Consider the following 18,152-nt stretch of genomic DNA (forward strand, 5'->3'; position numbering starts at 1 on the left):
TCAAACAGAGATGAGAGGAATAGGGGCGCCGAATGAGCATAAACCATTTTGGGAGTAAGTTTTGTTAGGTTCACAGCTCATGTAATTCTGGTTGGAATTAACAAGACTTATAAACTATAAGAGCCAGAGAGTCATCTCTATCTTGTCCATAGCTCCGGTCTGATCTGGTCTTAGATTAATAGTTCTGAGTTTAATCTTCACACTTTAATAAAAATATAAACAAGTTGAATTGGATCCAAAGAAGAAAAATAATCATTATTAAGATTTGGAAAATAGAAATGATAGGAAAACATTAAAGATGTTCAAGAACCAATTTCACTTGTAACCGTAAGAAATTAACTAAGAACTTGCACAAAATATTTGCTACAATATAGTTTGTAAGGACATTTTTTTAATCATGAAAAAAAATGAAAACACTTAAGTGACCAAACGAAGAGATCAGATAATTAAACATCCATAAATTTGATAGCTAAGAGATGGAAATATAGAAATGGAGTTATACTCAATGATATAGTTATTGAAGCAATTAGATTATAATCCAGTAAATTTCCATTTTATAAGTTTACATATGGCAGAAAACACTCTGAAAGAAAATGCAGCAAAATTTTGGAAGTAATTATCTCTGAGAGTTTGAATTTAGATTTTTTTTTATTTTGCTTATCTGTATATTCTATGTTTTCTAAAATCACCATGCACTACTATATGGAATTTTTTAAATTAAAGTGAAATAGTGGTAGAAATTAGCTTGATTTAGCACCAGATGTAATTAGGAAACCTCTATAAACTTGGCTTCTCATGAACATAAAATAGACAAATGGGTAAATTAGACATAAGGCCAAAGCTAAGCTGGAATAAAGACAAGGAGATTCTATAACACCAGGTTGAGGAATTTAATCTTTATTTTGTAAGAAATATGGAACATTGAATATTTTTGTTCAGAAGAGCGACTCAAACAAAACTGTTATTTAGAAAAATATTTCACAGGTGGAATTGGGCTTTGTGGCTAATTGGAAGGAAAAGGGGAAAGTAGAAGCCAGTGTTTCCAACTATAAAAGGTTTGAACCCTAAGACATGGGACAGACAATAATGGCTTGGACAAGTCCAGAGAAAGACAGGGAAGAATTTGGAAATGCAGAAGAAAGGTAATGAATAAGCTGGACTTGAATCGTGCTCTAGCAATCAGGCAACTGCTACTATCCACTCCTGGAAACTTGAAGTGGATGTTCCTCAGAGGAAAGAATAGGAAGGAAGGAAGGAAGGAAGGAAGGAAGGAAGGAAGGAAGGAAGGAAGGAAGGAAGGAAGGGCAGGAGGGAGGGAGGGAGGGAGGGAGGAAGGAAGGAAACAAAGAAGGAAAGAAGGAAAGAAGGCAGGGAGGAGGAAGGGAGGGTTTGTACATGTGGAGTTGACACAATTCTTGTAAGTTTCAGATTTCCTAGGCCAAGATTAGATTTTGGAGGCTGGACTTAATAGAAAGTTAAGTCTGGAGAAAGATTAAACTGAGTCTCTGAAGAAAGACCTATCAAAGAATCAGAATAAACTACACAAAAAGTAATTCCTTTAATCCTAAGCAACTAAAGCTGAAAATATATTAAAGGATCACAAAACCTGAAAAAAAAAGAGCAAAGGAAATAAGAAGCACAATATTTGTAAAATCTCTTCACTGATATTTTAATAATTCTTTATAATTTATCCTTTGCCTTTTTCCAAAGAGGTGGCTTGTTTTATCCCTTTAATGTATTCATAGTCATTTATAATTTCAGATAAGCCCTTTTGGTTCATTCCAAACTGGGTTTTAGTGAAAAATAACTGAAATGAATGCTGATGTGATTTCTCATTGACTCCATGATCTCCACTCCAGGCTGGAAACTTGGTACAATGAAACAACATTCTGTATAATCATTAACCTCAAAGGGCATGTTATTAATTAAAGGATGTAAGACTCGTCTGCATCCTGAGTATTAGAAGAGAGATAAATGTTGAAATAGAAGAGCCTGCCCATTTATAAGAACTGTGGGAAAATTTACTTGACCAAGAAGTAATTGCTTGGTGTTCTGTTGGAAAACCATTTTACACTGATTACCTGTGAGCAAATGACTTACTCACCGCCCCCCCCCCCAACAGTATGAGGACAGACTGATTTAAAACTTTACATAAATCTGAATTCATTTCCTCTAATTTTTCTGGAAAGAGAGAAGCCTGCAGACCCATGCAGATTTCTAAGCTTTGATTGCGAATACCATCCAGCTCCCTTTACATAAGCCAGACAGATGTTTTGGGGAAATGGATCTAGTCATCTGGATTTGAATAGAGGCATTTTCTTAAATGACAGCAATGAGCCCAACCAACATATGTCATCAAAAGTGTTGGTCTCCAACTGAGATGTCAGAGAGAAGATCTGACAGTCATAACCCCCAAGTGATGGGGAAAGTATCTTAAGAGACATTACCAAATACATTCTAGAAAGTCTGCAGTGCTGGGCAGATTGCAGAGCTTGTGGTTCATATGACTCAGAAGCTACTTTTTTTGAAGATATTTCTTAACAGAACCACAGTGAGGACAGCATGTGGCCCAGGTCTGTGAGGCGAGGGGCATAATTACATAGACTCCAGTGTTTCATGTAAAGCTCTTTTGAAATGTTTTTTTAAATTTTATTTCCAGATTCAATGAGCTATAATTGACAAAGAAAAATTGTATATATTTAAGGTGTGATGTTTTGATATATTAATACATCGTGAAATGATTACCACAGTCAAGCTAATTAACACATCATCACCTCATATACTTGCCATTTATGTGTACGTGTGGTGAGAAAACTTATGATCTACTCTCATAGCACATTTCAATAACACAATGCAGTATCATTAACTAAAGTCATCATGCTGTGCCTTACATCCCCAGAACTAATTCATCCTGTATAACAACCTTTGTACCCTGTGAACAACATCTCTGGGCTGCCTCACTGTCTGTTTAGCCATACCACTTTTCTAAAAACTTTTATAACCACTTCCCCACACTAAATTCCCTCTATTGAACTACCCAATGAGGACTCTGTTTTCCTGGTTAGATGCTGACTCATACAATGTACTATCCCACTGGTCTGGAGACAGAGTGGGAGGAAAGTGTGGTAAGGAAGAGTAGAAATGCTGAGTAGCCCTTCTGTGAGAGGGGTCTGGAGTGGCCACAGGAAAGGAGCCTGGTGCCATAGGGAGCCAGTCGGCTCCAGTGTGGGAGTCCAAGCTAATTTTGTGACCACCTCTGGCATCTGTACATCTTTTCCACTTTGGCGATCTCAGCTAAGAGGCTTAGAGGTGCTAGATACTCCACTGCCCCAAGTGAACAGCCAACATTTGGCCTGCCTGCCTCTTCAGGGCTATGTCACCCCTGGTTTCCATGTCTGAGCACAGGTCAGGATACATCCTGTGGGTTCCTCCTGTAGGGGAGAAAAAATTTTCCCTCTAACTCTTAGGTTCAGCGGCTGGGGACCCTGTTAAACTGACAAAAGACAGATTAACGAGATAAAAACAGAGTTTATTAACAAGTACAGTACATACACATGCAGAGGAAACTCAGTAATGAGTAACTCAAAGAGATGGTCTAGAACTTGGGCTTATATAGCATCTAAACAAAGAACAAGAAGTTTGTAGAGAAATGACAAGACAAAGGAAAGGGGTGCAGGCTTCTAGAGTTAGCAAACTTTGAGAAGATAAATATATGGAGGGAAACTAATAGACGATAAGGTTCAAGTCTGTAAGGTTTGTTGGGTAGATTCATCTCAGTGCCATCTCTGCACTGTTAAGAGTCTAGAGTTGTCTCTAATGATTAAGACTCTATCTCTGATTTTAAGCAATGGTAGGAAAGGTACAGAACTTTTTTGGCAACTGTTTCTCAATTATCTTCAGCTCAAAATAATCCTTATGCCAAAGTGCCATATTTGCAGTGGCATATTCTGATCCCCCAAACTCTCCTTATGGTTCTCTGTTGCCTCAACTTTCCCCATTTCCCCCCAACACACTTCATTAACTGTGACAAAAGGTAGAATTTTCAGGATCCTCAGTCCAATTCTGCAGCTGGAAAAGAGAATCCCCACAAGTGGATGTCACCTTGTGGTGACACATCCAGTCCATTACATGTTCCACGGCCCCTTCTCCACTGCCTATCAGGATAATTTCCCTCATGTCATCATTAACCAGAAAACTTCATCCTGTCTCTTCTAGGTGATAAAAATGCTGCTGTACTTCCTACCATCCCAATAATTTGCTTTAAACCAGCCTAAGTAAGGCACTACAAAGAGTGGGTTTGGATCTTAAATATGTGACCTCTTGTGGATGGAGTCTTAAAATTCTCCATAACCTATAACCCACATGTAGTCTGTCTCTGAGACATTTCATTCTTGTAATATTTTCTTAATATGTTCTACCCTCTATGGACACCTTCTCTGAGGTTCCCACATGCCATAAAATCTTTGTTTTTGATTGCCTGGTAACATGAACACAGGTCACACTGCTTGTCTTCCTGTCGGTTCAAGGCCATCTGGCCAGGGTCCAACTAGAGTCCACAGATCCGGTGCTGCTTGAGTCATTTGACCAACTTTGCCATATCCCTTTGATAACTGATAACTGATAACTGACGATTCAGGACATGTACCTCTCTCCAAAGGTTGGCCTTCTGGCATCTCCTCCTGGAATTCTCTGCAGAAACCAGTCTGGTACCTTACCTAGCAAGGCAGAGTCCCCCACTTTCTGGCTGAAACACTGTCACAGTGTTTCTTGCTGAAAATCTAGTCCCAAGACTACAGCTATTTTCCTTTCATTCCTCCCCTTCTGAAAGTATTCAGAACCCTTTTGTCATTCACGATGGATCCAGTGGTGTATTCAACACCTCCCTCCTAAGAGTTCAGATACCATGATGACCACTCCTTTTGATTCAGATGCACTGGACACCACAGCACAGTTCAACATCTCTAACACTGGCCCAACCAAAAGCAATCAGGTATTCTCTCCTTATGGGGTGATTATCTACAAGCCCCGTGAAGGGGGGCAATGGAGGAAAATTCTACATGGCCATATCAGCAAAGCAACTGGGTAAGCACATGCATGTTCATGGAGTTTCGATTTTATTCAAAGACATGGAGAAACAAAGTGAGGTGTCTGATCATTTAAAACAACTGTATAAAAATTAATACGGATATCAAGAGTAGAAAAATATTTACATGTATTTTTAAGACAAAATGAGAGAATTCAAAAGTATATCAATGGTCAGCTTCAGGCTAAGTCCTTCATTCCCTTAGAGGTGTGCATTCTTTCTTTTCCACTTATAAGGATCCAAGGATCAAAGCAGTAAGAGCTCTCAGGGGGTGCTCATAGTCCATGCCTTCTTGCACTGTGAGGGATTTTCCAACCATGTACTTCCTCCCACCAAAAGAAATCTTTCACACCATTTACTGCACCAAAACTTACGGGGAAATAGGGCCATGGATAAATGGTTCAGGAAAACTCTCCTCAAGAAGAACTTTTGCTTCTTTCTCTCTAAGTGGAAATAAAGAATCCCCAAGAGGAAACTACAGGGTGTAAATCTAGGGAAAGAGGCCTCCTAACCTCCTACTGGAGGCCAAACTTAAAAAAAAAAAAAAACAAGAAATTTTTCAAGGTTCATAAATGGGCCCAGCTGATCAAGAAGGGAATACAGCTGGGATGTCTGCGCTGTTGAGATTTGGAACCAGTCAATTCTTTGCTGTGAGGGAGAGTCCTATGCTCTTTTGGATATTTTAGTAGCATCCCTGGACTCTCCACTCACCAGATACCAACCAGATACTAAATACTCAGTTGTCACAATCAAAAATGTCTCCAGACATTGCCAGTGTGCCCAGGGTTGAGAACCATTGGGTGAAGTTAAGGAAAGTGTAGCTTAGCTAGCAATAAAACATTTTATTTCTTAGAGTGTCCTCTGTGCTACATATATCACCATGGATTTAGGGAGAGTGCAGTGTCCATAGTAGATGTGGCAAAATTCAAAATGCAAAGATTTAGACCCCTTGCTGGCCATCATCCTCAGGACTAACTCTACCTGAACTGAGTATTAATGAAAGGTAGGAATTATCCTAGTTTCACTAGGGCCATGTACAGCTGGACAGGCTGGGCACTGCACAATTCCAGAAGGTGCTATTCACATAGACTATGATATGAATGGTGCTCCCTGCAGTTGTGCAATACAACAGCCCTGGATGTCACAATGTTTCAGCCATCTGTCTCCTGTCTGGTAGAGAGAATCTTAGGAAAAAGAAGAAACAAAACTAGTACACAATATATATGGGTCAGGAAATCATGACTCACCATCTGAGTTTTAAAATGGGATACCGCTTCCAGATGGCATCACATTCTCAAAAATTAAAAGAGAGCTTCACATCTAAAATATCTTGCAACAAAAATTTATTTTACATTTCTTTTTTGTTCTCAGGACTCTCCTGGATTCCTTGAGAACATTAGAGAAATGGTGCAGTACAATGGAGTAAGCCTGGGATTTCTCATGAGAAGATCTAGATTTGACGTATGTTCCTACCACCTAAAAGCCCTGCGTTGGCTTTCCAGTGGTTAAGCTGGAAATGATGGTAATTGTTCCTGTCCCAGAGTGTTGTGAGGATTAACAAAGAAGTGAGACAACGCGTGTGCATGTGCATTGTAAAGGGTAAGGTACAATCCCAAGGCTGCTCAGTTTCACAAATAGCTGATGTCACTTGATAGCTTGCCAAAGATTTGAGACTTTTTTTCAAAATGTCAAAGACATCTGTCTTCTAAAAGGTATTCATTTTTAACATTTTTGGAAATCCTCACATCCATGTAATTTTAATTTTTGTTGTTCCCATTTTATATTACTTTATGCTTACAGGTCATAAAATTTCTCTTACTGATGGAGACTAAACAAATAGACTGATGACTAGGATGTTAAAAGAAAGTGGCATTTTATAGAAGCCTTTTCAGCGTTTGCCCAAAAGAGAGTATAATTGTCTACACTTATCCTAAGAATACTTTTTTTTTTACTAACTATAAAAGCAATATATGATCATTATGAAAGATTTAAAAAAGTAAGGAAGACAGTAACAACCATCATAATGCCACTCTCCTAAAATAACCCCCCGATGTCACATTTCATCCATTCTTTTCTTTGTTATAAAAAATATTATATATTGTTCAGATTATACCATAGACCCAGCTCTTGCTTCTTCTTTTCTATATTATACAATGTCATTAAACAAAGTCTATATTAAACAAAGTCATTAAAAACCCTAGAAATATTTTAATGGCTACATAAGATTCCTGCAAATGAATGTTTCATAATTTATGAACTATTATCCCACCAACAATTTTCATTTTTCTTTTGCATCCACCCTTTTTTTTTTTTTTTTTCTAAATTCCTAGAAGTGGAACCAAAGAGTCTGAATTTCAATTTGCTACCAAAAAGGTCCTGGTCTCAGTTTGGTACCAGATTAAAAAAAAAAAAAAAGCCATGTGAATTTTCACACCTTTTAGCAATATGAGGATGCACTGATTGGAATACACCAGAACTAAGTATGCTTGGTTTTAATGTGTATCCTTTTAATTTCCATATATTTGATATGTGATTTTATTAGTCACTAATACCTCCTCTTACTTCTATGCTCTGCTCATTTATTTTTATGGTGTCTCAGTGTTTTAATTGATATGTATGAATTCTTTATATATAAAGGTTATTCATCACTTATCTCTAACATTTGGGTAAAGAACATCCCAGACTATTTTTTTTTCCTTTAGTATTGCATGCTTTTTTTGATGTTGTACTTTTAATCTTGATGTGATCCAAACCACTAGCATTTTTCTTGTAATTTCTTCTATTACTTTTAAGTTTAGGAAAAACTTTATTTTTATCCTGAGACCAGACATTTATACTTATCTATATGATCTTTAGTGTCATTCTTTTTATAATTACCTAAAATTCACATTGGCTTATTTCACCAGAGAGGGAGGGGGGAACTCCAAAACAAACAAGCAAAATGATAAATACATACATACATATATACACACACATGTATTTACATAAAATATTTTTAATATATTTGAATACATATATGTGTGTGTGTATATATATATATACACACACACATATATGTACATATATTCAAATTCTTGGCTTTGAGTATAAAAATAGGCTTTTCAAATCCAAAGTAGGAAAAGCATTCTTGAAGACAAAGTCCTTTTGATCTTTCAAGAGCTTCTCATTTCAAGAGGTAAAAAAAAAAAAAACCCTGGAAGATCAGAAGCACAGATTTTAAACTAGTAAGCAGAGGGCACAGAAGCACGAGTGAGACCTATAAGAACGGAAGTAAGAATCCCTTCTGGACTGGAGGAGCTAGGAGCCAAACACAAGAGCCCCAGGATGGAAACTTCCCAGTTTGTGAAGGACAAACACTCCAAGGATTCAGCGTTCAGGTGCCCAGAGCCACTTGGAGCAGCCACATTACAGCAAAAATGGCAGCACTGTGGGTTTAAGAACAGAGCTCCCCAAGAGGGCCGAGAGAGTGATAGATGTGGGTGCTTTCCGTAGCCGCCCCCCCAGCCCCTCAACCCCCCCAGCCCCCCCCCCAAAAAAGACCTGCGGAAAGTAACAGAAAATGGAAGGTGGGCCTGGCCGGGGCAAGGGCAGATTGGGGCAGGGCTGTGGCGTGAGCAGCGGAGCCCGAGAGGCGGCAGTGAGGCTGCCCCGAGTCAGGAGGGAGAGAGCTCCTCAGCCAGGGATATTCGGAGTAGACACAGTGGACAGAGAAGCCAACCACCTGACAAGCCTCGCCTTGGTAGGGCCAGCAGAAGGATCCACTTCTGAGACCGAATTCCCACGCTAAGGCCATGCCTGACCCCGTGGAGGAACTAGGTGGGCCCGGGGCACAGGAAAGACAGAGGAAAGAAAAACCCTAAGAGACTGAGTTCTTGGATAAGTGACTGAGTTACCGAGAATTACCCAGATTAAGTTTAACACTCTCAGAGAAAACAGGGGCTCATGGGCCATATTAATATTATAATGGGAATATTATAATCCTAGAAACATAGAGAATATAAATACACATATAAATATATAATAAATATTAATATATTTTAAGTATATATATGTAACTCATATATTTATACCTCCTTTCCCACTGATTGGGATACCACCTTCATCATGTTAAATACATATACATGTATTACATATACTGACATATGTTTGTGGACAGTTTGGCTCCATTTATCTGCCCACTGTTCTAAGGTGGTATTTAACAGATTTAGGCACAGCAATTCATGCTTGCTTAGTCTTCAGCTTTCGTTTCAACTGTATTCAGGTCCTGTATTTTCCTGCAGCCCTCTCTTAAAAGCTGCTTACTGCTTAAATCGAATCAGTCCCTTAGATATCCCCCATTAATAAATCACATCATCTCCACATTCCTCAGCATACCTATCAATTGAGAATATTCAGGAATGTCTCTAAAGGCCCCTTAGGCTCAGGACTCTTGAATATCACTAACTATAATACAACAAATAGATTAAAAGTCTAGAATGAATGAAACCATTATCTGGGCACTAGTTTTACTGCATCAACACCTCAATAAACATGAGATTTGAAAATGTGTAACCTAAGGCATTTTTTCTATAGCCCTTTTTTTTTCTCTTTCTGTCCTTGTTGGATAGGATTCTTGGAGGTTACTAAGATAGAAATTATCTGCGTTCAAATCAGGTGGAAAAGAAAGACACAACTTTGACCTAGAAGAATGTGACACTTTGGATTGTGAAAGGAGAATAAATAACATTTTCTCATATCAGCCTCTGTCCCGGGAGGTCTTAGGTTATTAAATATAACTGCTCGAACAAATAGTATTTCTCCTCCTGGGAGAACTGGCTCTTGTTCTGCTACTCCCAGGACAAGCTGTGCAAAGCCAATTAGTCAAACAGCCTGCACCAGATTAAAACCCTCTCCTGACTCCTCTGGAAAAGCCTAGTTAGGCCTCCGTCAAAAATCACCCGGGACAGCCTTACCTATCTGGAACGTGACGCCAGCCAAAGGAAGCCGTGTGCCATGGCCTATCTGCTGGAAGCACATGGCTGTAGGGGGCTGTCTATTCAGTTTCAAGTGTTCCTTATTCATAAGAGCCCTCTGTTGAATCAAGTCCTTCAACTAGCCTCCCTTCATCCAGTCTCCTTTGGACTACAACTGTTCCCAAAATTCAGTTCTAAAGTCATATACTAGTAGACCCAGAAAGGGTCTCAGGCATAGTTTTCGTCCAATCTTCCTTTTACAGGTGAGGTCCTGAGAAACATGGTCACTTGCCCGAAGTAACAACAAAGCCCTGACCAAGCTGGAACTAGAACTCAGGTCTGCCGAGTCCCAGTCCAGGGCTCTTTGTACTGACATTCTGCCCTCCTCTCTTTCACTGTCTCCCCTGGAGGTGGGAGAGAGAAATGGCACCTTTGGGGGAAAGGTGACAGCATCTTTATTTACCCATACACTACCGTGCTCACAGTTTCCAGAGATCCCTAAATCCATAAGAATGTCAAGGGCCCCCCGTCCCACGTACTCAACTAATGGACAGAGATTTCACTGATTTTAATTTGTGATGCAACTATTCTTTTTAATTGATCGAGTCATTTTTAAATGTTTTATTTATTTTCAAGAGAGTGCAAGCGGGAGTGCCTGGGTGGATCAGTCAGTTGGGCATCCGACTTCGGTTCTGGTCATGATCTCATGGCTCATGAGTTCGGGCCCCACGTGGGGCTCTGTGCTGACAGCTCAGAGCCTGGAGCCTGTTTCAGATTCTGTCTCCCTCTCTCTCTGCTCCTCCCCTGCTTGTGCTCTGTCTCTGCCTCTCAAAAATAAATAAACATTAAAAAGAGAGAGAGAGAGGAGGCAAACCTGACGTGGGGGCCTGAACCTACGAACCATGAGATCATGACCTGAGCCGAAGTTGGACGCTCAACGGACTGAGCCACCCAGGTGCCTCAGATTGAGTCATTTTTAAAAACCTTTTGATGGATCCCCCAAATAATAACTGAGTTACAAAGCCACAAAGAGGAGGGAATTTATTTAAAATATTTGAGTGCCTCCTTTTAGAAATAATTCAAGGACAAATAAACAAAAAGCCTTACTTCATTCACCTAACTGAATAAACTTCTCAATAGATCCTTCCATGATGCCAGTAACAGAAAACAGAATCTTCCATTCAATTTTTCAATGTGAAAAATAGACAGTTTCTAAGAAATGCAGACCTTAAGAAATCATTTTAGCCTCAATCTAGCTTTTTAAAAAATGTTACATTACTTAATGTTTTTGCAAATTCCTTTTAGAGCAGAGTCAGAAATTTTAAGAATAGATTTTCTGAGTGGCAACACAAATATTTTAAAGGAAAAACAGTGGGTCTAAGTTTTTATTTATTTATAACCTGACTTGCAGTTGGAGTGTTCCCATTGCCTACACGGGATAAGCTCCTTCATTTGTATATCACGGAGAGAATTACCAAGTTAGAAGGGTAAGCAGTATATGCATCAGAAGTCCTAGGGACCGGCTCCCTCACCTTGTAGATGAGAGAAGTGAGACACAAGGAGGTCCTCAGACACACCCAAGGTCAAAGAGCTAATTAGCCTCAGAGCCAGAAATAGAACCCACATCTTCTGACTCCCCAGAATGTATGCTGTGACTCATTCTCACACTTTATAAAGCCTCTTTTATTACCAATTTCCATGAGTTTTCATTAGATACATGAAAATTATAATAGTGTTATTCCTGACAAGTGTTTTCTCCCCATTGTTACATATTCAATGTATATATGTGTAACAGCAGAATATATATAATTTGTCAATGATTCTCCCCACGGGTCCTTAAAATATCACAATTATTATAGCGGATGGGGGAAAGAGCCCAGGTTTAGGACTCAGATGGGATGCAGTGTTTGAGCCCCAATTCTGTTGTGTATAAGATAGTAGAGCTGGTTATTTGATCTACTTAAGCCTTTGAACCTCAATTTCCTCATCTAAAAATGGAGCAATGAATGCCTACTCCAGTAAGATTAATGCAAAGCCCCTATGACAGTGTCTGGATTTAGAGGAGCTGAGGAGAGAATTTTTTTGACATTTGAAATCTACCATATTTCCGGTCTGTCTAAATTTATTCATTCATTCATAAAATATTTATTAGGCACTTTCTGTAACTGAACATTGTTCTAGAGGCTGGAGATACAATAGCGAACCGGACGGACAATACCCTGGGGGCATCAGCCAGGATCTCTGAGGGGACACACGATGAAGATGGTTTTACACGTGTTAGAGTAAGTACAAAATGGACTCAGCTGCCACTAAGGGAATAACTGCCGCTGCCAGTGTAAAGAAACTTCTGCGATGGTGCTCTCAGAATCAGAAGGCAAGCCTGAAGTCCTTCTCCCGCCTCCACCGTCCAGGCTCCCTCTAGTGCCCCCTACCGACAGAATCTAGCAGAGAGCGACTCGCAAAGCGGAAACGCGGTTTGCGGTCCCAGCCCCAACATCACAAAGCAAAGTATCAAGGGTAGGTTTGGATCGTAAGGACAATATTTTAATAACTGACACAGATACATCCTGAAGAATCTAATCCTGAAGAATCTAAAGGTCTTTGCAAATTTGAAAAGAACACTTGCCAACTACTGCAAAGAATTCTAAACCTCATGCTGTGAAATCAGTTACTCAAAACAGTGCACACCTGTGTGATTTCTTTTCTTTCTTTCAAGGAAACATCTCACTGTGAGTTTGTTTATCCTGAAGTATGTTACTATTGCAGTAAACTGAATCAAATGACACGTGGGAATGAAGGATTCAGAAGGTAAGAGAGACTTATAGGGGCAGAAGTGGAAAAAAATTTGTAAAATAACAACTAAGATGAACTTTGGGGGGGGCGCCTGGGTGGCGCAGTCGGTTGAGCGTCCGACTTCAGCCAGGTCACGATCTCGCGGTCCGGGAGTTCGAGCCCCGCGTCGGGCTCTGGGCTGATGGCTCAGAGCCTGGAGCCTGTTTCCGATTCTGTGTCTCCCTCTCTCTGACCCTCCACCGTTCATGCTCTGTCTCTCTCTCTGTCCCAAAAATAAATAAACGTTGAAAAAAACAAAAATTTAAGATGAACTTTGGTAGGAAAACTGAGGTCTCTATGCAGAATTTTTCCTAAGTTTTACCAAGAGGCATGCAAACACTAGTCTGATCCACCTCCCTACAAAATCTACAATACAATTTGCATCCCTCACAAGGTTTGTGAACTTGGATTTTAGCAGTGGTAGGAATGCATACATTGGTACAAAAGGCAAAAAGGACAAAGAGCATTATTATAATTAGGTCTCCCCTACACCCTACCTCCCAACTGATAAAAGAATAAATACGATGGCAGTTGTACTGTGTCAGGACTCATTTCAGAAAACAAAACCCATCCAATTAGCACAAGGAGAATCATTCTAGATCTTAAGTGCCGTACCAGATCCACTGGGAAGGTGAACAAAACAGAACCTGGGCTGAATTTCCAGGGACACCTCCCAAGGGTTCAATACAGAATTAGGCCACCAATGGAGCAGCTGCCTCACAGAGTCATAAAGTTACTAACTGCGTAATGCGCCCCATTCGACACAATCTACACCAGACTGGGAGCTAGAGAATGGCACCACTGCTATACTCACTGTAGAAAAACCAAATGTGTCTCCCTCTGTGCTCACCAGCACAGATGGCAAAGAACAGCCTCCAAAATACTGTATTCTGCTTTTGCCTTCTAAATAGTAAACTTCAGGGGTGCTTGGTGGCTCGACCAGTTAAGCATCCGACTCTTGATTTCGGCTCAGGTCATGATCTCACAGTTCATGGGTTCTAGCCCCATGATGGGCTCTGTACTGACAGTGTGGAGCCTGCTTGGGATTCTGTGTCTCCCTCTGTCTCTCTGCCCCTCCCCTACTCACTCTCTCTGTCTCTCAAAAGTAAACAAACACTTTTCAAAAATGAAGTAAAAACTAAATTTCAAACAGAACTGCAACTGCAAGAAAACCTAGGCAATGTGACCTTTAGCCAATACTTTTGGAAAAGATCGGAATGGAAGTTAAGTCAAGCCTCTCCACAGGACTGCCACAGAATTCCTCTATGAGATGGCAAAACATAGGAAATTCTCTAGAAGTAAAAATCATATGGTACTAGGGGCACCTGGGTGGAGCAGCTGGTTAAGCATCCAACTTCCGCGCACGTCATGATCTCACGGTTGATGAGTTCGAGCCCCACTTCAGGCTCCAGAGACTCTCTTTCCCTCTCTCCATCCCTCTCTCTCTGCCCCTTGCTCACTTATGCTCTCTCTCTCTCAAAAATCAACCAATCAATCAATAAATCATACGGTACTAGCAAAAATGTAGAAAAATAGGGCAAAGGGACAAAACCCCGAATCCAGAAAGATACTCATTAATATATGAACTTCTTTGATATGAACATACTTAGTAAAAGACAAATATGGAGGAGTGCCTCGGTGGCTCAGTCAGTAAAGCGTCCAACTTTGGCACAGGTCATGATCTAATGGTTCATAGGTTCAGGCCCCACGTCAGGCTCTGTGCTGACAGCTCAGAGCCTGGAGCCTGCTTCAGATCCTGTGTCTCCCTCTTTCTCTGCCCCTCTCCCGCTCCTGCTCTCTCTTTCTCAAAAATAGTTAAACATTGGGGCCCCTGGGTGGCTCAGTCAGTTAAGCATCTGACTCCAGCTCAGGTCATGCTTTCATGGTTGGTGACTTTGAGCCCCTCATCAGGCCCTGTGCTGACAGTTAAGAGAATGGAGTCTGCTTTGGACTCTGTGTCTCCCTCTCTCTGCTTCTCTCTCTCTCTCTCTCTCTCTCTCAAAAATAAATAAACATTAAAGATTTTTTTTTATAAATAAATAAATAAATAAATAAATAAATAAATATTTTAAAAAAATTTTAAAGATAAATATGGCATTTCAAGGTGGTGGAGAAAATATAAGATATTCAATTAAATGAGAGTTGAGACAACTGGTTAATCATTTACACAACTATAAAGCTACATCCTTCTGACACCACACAGAAAGAAAAAAATCCAGATGGACTATAAAGAGCTAAATGTTAAAAAGTAAAACTATATTGCACTACTAGGCCTTTATCCAAGCGATATAGGTGTGCTGTTTCGAAGGGAGACATGCACCCCCATGTTTATAGCAGCACTATCAACAATAGCCGAAGTATGGAAAGAGCCCAAATGTCCATCGACGGATGAATGGATAAAGAAGATGTGGTAAATATAGATGATGGAATACTACTCAGCAATGAAAAAGAAGGAAATCTTGCCATTTGCAACTACGTGGATGGAACTGGAGGGTATTATGATAAGTGAAATTAGTCAGTCAGAGAAAGACAAAAATCATATGACTTCACTCATATGAGGACTTGAAGCGACAAAACAGATGAACATAATGGAAGGGAAACAAAATAATATAAAAACAGGGAGGGGGACAAAACAGAAGAGACTCATAAATATGGAGAACAAACTGAAGGTTATTGGAGGGGTTGTGGGAAGGGGGATGGGCTAAATGGGTAAGGGGCACTAAGGAATCCACTCCTGAAATCATTGTTGCACTATATGCTAACTAATTTGGATGTAAATTTTTAAAAAATTAAAAATTAAATTAAAAAAAAAGAAGAAGAAAAAAGTAAAACTATAAAAGTGTCAGAATAAATTATAAAATAATATTTGTATTGTCTTGGAATGGAAAAGCCTTTGTGAGCAAGCTACAAACTCAGAAATCATAAAAGGATAAGAAGCCTGACACATCTGACTCCATACCATTTAAAACTTCTACATCCCAAAGCTGACCATATTAAATTAAGATGAGCAACATCTTAATAGTTACAACGTGCACAAGATTAATAACCAGAATGCATCAGATGTATGTACAAATCAGATAAGAGAAGCTAAACAACTGAAGGGAAATTTTACAAAGGATATACGGAGGTAATTCTAAAAAAAAAACATTGAAGTCAATAAATATATTAAAAGACATTCAACTTCACTAGTAGTAAGGGAATGCAAATTTTAAAAATGACACACCATATCCATCTGTAAACTGACAATAATTCAAAAGATTGAAAATATTCAATTTTCAAGGATGTCTACTTTTACTACTCTATTAAATATTTTACTGGAGGGTTTGGCCTGTGTGAAACAGCAAAAACAATGTAACATAAGAAAACTGGAAATAAAGAAATAAAACTCTCTACAAGGCAAGTCTCAAAAATTTACAAAAATGCTAATAGAATATAAGCAGGTTTAGCAAAGCTGCAAAATACAAGGTCAATATACAAAAGTCAATTTCATCTCTATAAATTAGCAGTGAAAAAATTGAAAACTGAAATCTTAAATAAAAAGTTTCCATTTAAAATAGCGTCAAAAATCATAAAATATTTATGGATAGATCTAGCAACACATGTGCCCAATCTGTATGCTAAAACTATAAAATGATGAGATAGATCAAAAAAGACCTAAATGAATAAACATATGTACGGTTTTCATAGATGGGAAGACTCCATATTGCTAAACTATTAATTCTTTCCAATATGACCTATCAATTAAATGCAATCCCAATAAAAATTCCAGCCTACTTCTTTTTGTAGAAATTGACTAGCCAGATATTTATATTTACACAGAAAAACAAAGGACTTAGAATAGCCAAAATAATTTTGGAGAAACAAAGCTGGAGAATTTACACTACTTTATTTCAAGACATCCTATAAAACTACAAATCAAGAGAGTATGGTGTTGGCATAATGAAAGACATATAGATTAACAGAACAGAATAAAGTCCAGAAGTAAGCTTCTACGTATATGGTCAAATGATTTCTGACAAAGGTATCAAGGTAATACAATGAAGAAAGGATAGTCTTTTCAATTAATGGTGCTGGAACGTTTGGTTCTCCATATGTAAAAGTATAAACCTTAACATACACCATGTACAAAAAATTTACTCAAAATGTATCATACACCTAAACGTAAAACCTAAAACCATAAAACTTCTATAAGAAAACATAGAAAAAATTATTTGCAATCTTGGGTTACGCAAAGATTTCTTAGGTATTACACAAAAAACACGAGCTGTATGAGGGAAAAATCAATAAACTGGGCCTCATCAAAATTAAGAACTAGTGTTCGTTGAAAGACATTATTAAGTAAATGAAAACACAAACCACAAACTGGAAGAGAATATTCACAAAACACATATGTGATAAAAGTCTTGTACTCAAAATATATAAAGAACGCTTTCAATTCAATAATGAAAAAAAAAACAATTTTTTTAAAGTGGGCAAATTGTTTAAATAGGTGCTTCACCAAAGAAGAGATACCAGTGTTAGATAAATACCCAAAATAATGCTAAACATCATTAAAAATTAGACAACCACAAACTGAGGCCACAGTGAGATTCTACTACATACCTACTAGAAAAGCTAAGATTTAAAAAAAAAGAAAAAGAAAGAAAAACACCTGACAATACCAAGTATTATTACAGATGTGGAGTAATTGGAACTCTCAAACTTTGCTGGTGATAATGCAAAATGGCATAGTCACTTTGGAAAACATTCTCACATTTCTTTTAAAGTTAACCATATATGCATACTACCCAGCAACCCCACTTCTAGAGATTTAATGAAGGGAAATGAAAATATATGTCCACAGAAAGAACTATACGTGAATGTTTATATAGTAGCTTTGTCCATAAGTGTCAAAAAACTAGAAACAACTTAAATGATCAGTTGATAAATGGATAAACAAATTATTCTATATCCATACAATGTAATGCTACCTTGCAATAAAAGATTGAACTACTCATGTACAACACTGATGAATCTCAAAAGCATTATGCTAAGTGAAAGAAGCCATTACCTACTGTAATTTATATCACATTATAGAAAAGGCAAAACTATAAATCACATCAATGGCTGCCAGAGGCTGAGGTTGGGGGAAGAAGTTGACTACAAAGGGACACAAAGAAACTGTTGGGAGTGATGAAAACGTTCCATATCTTGGTTGTGGTCTTGGTTACACTATTTTGTATGACTTTGACAAAGACCATTGATTGCACACCTAAAAAGGGTGAATTTACTACCTGTAAATCTGA

This window comes from Felis catus, chromosome C2 (genome assembly GCF_018350175.1).
Source record: "Felis catus isolate Fca126 chromosome C2, F.catus_Fca126_mat1.0, whole genome shotgun sequence".
In the NCBI taxonomy this organism is placed as follows: domain Eukaryota; kingdom Metazoa; phylum Chordata; class Mammalia; order Carnivora; family Felidae; genus Felis; species Felis catus.